This window comes from Malania oleifera, chromosome 4 (assembly GCF_029873635.1).
Source record: "Malania oleifera isolate guangnan ecotype guangnan chromosome 4, ASM2987363v1, whole genome shotgun sequence".
NCBI classification, from domain to species: domain Eukaryota; kingdom Viridiplantae; phylum Streptophyta; class Magnoliopsida; order Santalales; family Ximeniaceae; genus Malania; species Malania oleifera.
Window position 1 is genome coordinate 104,922,865 of NC_080420.1, and position 4,767 is coordinate 104,927,631.

Below are 4,767 nucleotides of genomic sequence, written 5' to 3' on the forward strand. Positions count from 1 at the left end.
AACTAGGGTTAGTAGGTTTTTATGTAAGGTCCTAGTTTTATCTTTTGGTATTTTTGAGGATTGTAAATATATACATTTACCGTACATGGTGAAAATGTAGGCAACTCTGGTATATTGTGTTATATGGTTGGGTGGATGAAATTTATATTCAGTGTTGCTTAGGTTTCCGCTGTGTTTGATAGGTGTGTCTCCGTTACCCATGGGTTCGGGTTGACTTTGTTATGTTTTAAGTTAATGATAATTAATATGGTTGATTATGTAGTAAATTCGGTAGGTCGTTATAAGGCCAGTACCTTCTGGTTCTCAAACTGGTCCTCGACAAGGACAGTGGAAGAAGAAGAAGAACTATGGTTTGGGTTATCTCCAGAATGTCGAATGGCAGGGTTCTCAGGGGGACCCATCTTTCGTGCAATGCACCAGGTGTCGTAAATGGCACGATGGTGAATGCCAGTCATTCTAGGGTAACTGCTACAACTGTGGCAAACTGGGCCACATATCCAAAAACTATCAGGCACAAAGAAGTGATATGCCTGCACTGAGCCAGAACCGTGGAAGTACTCAGATGCCTCAAGGAAACTATCCGACAAACACGACTCTGGCGAGGGTGTACTCTCTTACTCTAGCAGATGCTGAGCATGCGGGAAACGTGGTGACAGGTACCATGTTATTGCTTTCGAATAGAGTTGTTGTTTTATTTGATTCATGAGCAACCCACTTTTTTACATCTACAAGTTTTGTGAAACTGTGTAACGTTGAAACCCAAGTGATGGATGAGTGGTTGTCTGTGGCTACACCGAATGGGAGTGTAATGATCTGTAGTAAGACGTTGGGAAACTTCCCAATGGTTATTCAAGGAAGGCTGCTACTGAGGAACCAAGTAATATACGACATATGTGGATTTTATATCATACTGGAAATGGATTGGCTATTCTCTAGTCATGCGGTGATTGATTGTCGTAAGAAGGTAGTAGTATTTAGACCTCCTGGGGAGCAGGTGTCACGACCTACTCATTTTCCACACATATTTTTTGTTTTATAATAATATCATCATAAAATCAATACTACACATCTCACATTCCAGCTCAACAGGTCACAATCCACTTGGACCCGTGGGTACTAGGGATATATCAGAGCACACAGCAAAAGCCTACGCAGCAGAAAATGTACAATCATATTCATACCATTATATCATACATCACAATGTACTAGAGTTACTACAATCACTATACTTCCATATATACATCTCAAAAATAAGACATAGGGACATTTCCCCAAAAATCTAACCGTCCCTACAAAACTTACCCTTCAAAAGGGCAGATACATAGCACTAGTTCAGCGGGGCTTTTCCCACTCTCTTATTTGGGGTTCCTGAAAAGTTAATAAGATTTAGAGGTGAAACACCTCTCGGTAAGGGAAATAAACTAATACCAGTGTGTGACAACATAAGTATTATGTGTTCTACATATACCATACATAACATATTCAATACTGTTTATCAAATCTGGGAAAACATACATATATATCAACACATGGTAGACTATACTGCATTTTCATAAATATATCTCATCTCATATAATAATAATAACACGAAAACATCCCTGGTAGGTTAGCTGGCTGTTGTCATGTATTACCCCCACATGATTGGGTTGTGAGGCCCAAAGGTGGGACCTGGCAATGGTTGGCGGACCACTGCCAAGTCAAACAGTAGTCTGTAGGTCTGATGGGTCAACCCAGACTGGTCCGTATACTAGGGGCAATAACATCACACTTCTTGAAAATAACCACATTGACCATCCAATCTCACACCACTCCGTACAGCAGCGTTAACACATATATCATGATCACGAAGACCATGGACACATAGCAACGGTACCATGCAAGTGCTAGCCTAGACCAAGCCAACCAGGTTCTGATATCATATAACATATATTAAAACTGTGATACATATAGATATCTCATATCATTTATTTTCACATCAATCATATCATTTCACATATATACGTGTATCATGGAAATCATCGGCCTATATGCTGATATTACACATTTTGTCATAGCACGACCCGTACGCTTGCAAACCATAGTACGCTGGTAAATCACAGTTACATAGCATGGCCCGTACGCCAGCAAATCACAATCACATAGCACGGCCCGTACGCCGGCAAATCACATCACATAGCACGGCCCATATGCCGAAAAATCACGAATATATATATCTCAGCCCGTGCACCGGTTTTCCATCATAGAAATCCATATCATCCACATTCCCAGAAAATAGTATTTCACAAAATTTTTACTCATGCCACACAATAGATTTTTCCACATATTCAACATACGATCATTTTCACAGTATTTCGCAAATATAAAACATATATATATAAACATATACATTTTCCATAAATCAAATGATAAATATATATATATATATATATATATATTTAAACATTTTCCAAAACAATACTAGCTTAGTTTATCCCCTTACCTGATTCCTGAACAGCCCCTAAGAAACTCTTCCCTACACCCACAGGATTTCCGACTCAATACCCTAAAAATGAAATTCACTAGAATTAAACTTTAGTATTTCAACATATATAACATTTCTTATAACTACCATTAAGTCAAATTCGGATTAAAAAGTCTTACCTCAACTTAGGGATGATTTCCTACTTTCCCAATCAACCCCCCTGGAAACGAAAATTCCTAGTATTAAACTTTAATATTTTAACGTGTATAACACTTTTCTCAATTGTCACAAATCCAAAAATTGAGCATAAAGTCTTATCCTGGATTTGGGATGGTTTCCTCCTTGCTTTCACCGATGATCCGCTCCAACAGATTCGGAGAGAACTCCGCCAAGAGCGTCGTGGTGACTTCGGATCGTTGATCAGGCATAAAAATAGCCCAAAAACGAAGAGAGAGAGAGAGAGAGAGAAAAAGAGCCGAAGGGGATAGAGGGAGAGGGAGTTAGCTTCTTTAAGAAGCTTAAAATATCCGGATTTCCATATTTATAGAATAGTGAAATTCGTCGACGAGCCCGACCTTCGTCGATGAATTCTAGTTAATTTCGTCTATGAAATTTAGTCCTTCGTCTATGAAATTCAATCGATTCATTTTCCCCTCTCGGTATTTTCTCGTCGGCAAAGTCTTGTGTTCATCAACGAAATTCTTAAAGCCTTCGTCAATAAAACCCTATGTTCATCGACGAAGCTTGGCAGCTTCCTTCTGTTCCTTTTTCCAATTTCCCTTTCTTTATTATTTAGATTCATTTAAAATTTGGATCGTTACATCCTCGCCTCCTTATAAAAATTTCGCCCTCGAAATTTACTATTCTCTCAACTTGTCATCACTTAACTAGGAAAAAGGGTCTACTCATTTTATTACCTATCCTCACTTATGGCGGAGGAATACCGTGGTTACATTCCAAGTTTTGGGAGATTACATATATACAAAAGAAAAATTTCTCCCAAAACTAACATACCTCATACTACTAAAATATTACATGTACCTGCAAAAGAAACTACGACTTACATTTTATCCAATCAAACTTCTTGGAATAGATGCGGATATCTCTATCTCATCTGATCCTCGGACTCCCAAGAAGCCTCTTCAACCGCATGATTCCTCCATAAAACTTTTACCTGAGGAATCGTCTTATTACGTAACTCTTGCACTTTCCTATCCAGAATCTGAACTGGTACCTCCTTATATCCCAGTGAACCACTAAGTTCCAACTCATCATAAATGATGATATGAGAAGGATCTGGGACGTATTTCCTCAACATCACAACATGGAATACCTCATGGATCTTGGACAATATAGGTGGCAAAGCTAGCCTATAGGCTACCAGTCCCACTTTATCTAGAATCTCAAATGGACCGATAAACCTAGGACTAAGTTTACCCTTCCTCCTAAACCGCATAACCCCTTTCATCGGAGCTATTTTCAGAAACACATGATTACCCACATCAAACTCTAAATTCATGAGGCAATGGTCAGCATAACTCTTCTGTCAGCTCTGAGCTGCACTAATCCTGTCCCTGATAAGCTGAACTTTATCACATGTTTGCTGCACAAGCTCTGACCCCACTACTCGCCGCTCACCCACTTCATCCCAAAACAAAGGAGATCGACATCTCCTACCATATAAAGCCTCAAATGGTGTCATGCCAATACTGGATTGATAACTGTTATTATACACAAACTCTACCAGTGACATGAACTAAGTCCAACTACCCCCAAATTCTAATACACACGCTCGGAGCATGTCCTCCAGTATCTGTATTGTTCTCTTATTCTGCCCGTCTGACTGCGGATGGAATGTTGTACTAAACGATAATTGAGACCCCAGAGCTTCCTACAAACTCCTCCAAAATCGTGATGTAAATCGCGGGTCTCAATCTGACACAATCGATACTGGCACTCCATGGGAACGAACTATCTCCTGAATGTAGATCTCCGCTAAACGGCTAAGGGAGTAGCTGATCTTGATAGGTATAAAGTGGGCGGTCTTCGTCAAATGATCAACAATCACCCAGATGGCATTCTAGCCATGTAATGCCGTCGATAGTCCGAACACGAAGTCCATAGAGATATGATCCCACTTCCACTCTGGGATAAATAACGGCTGCAACTGCCCTGCCAACCTCTGGTGCTCAGCTTTCACCTGCTGGCACGTCAAACACTGCGCTACATACTCGGTAATCTCCTTCTTCATACCACTCCACCAGTACGAATCTCGCAGATCTCTATACATCTTTATGCTACCGGGA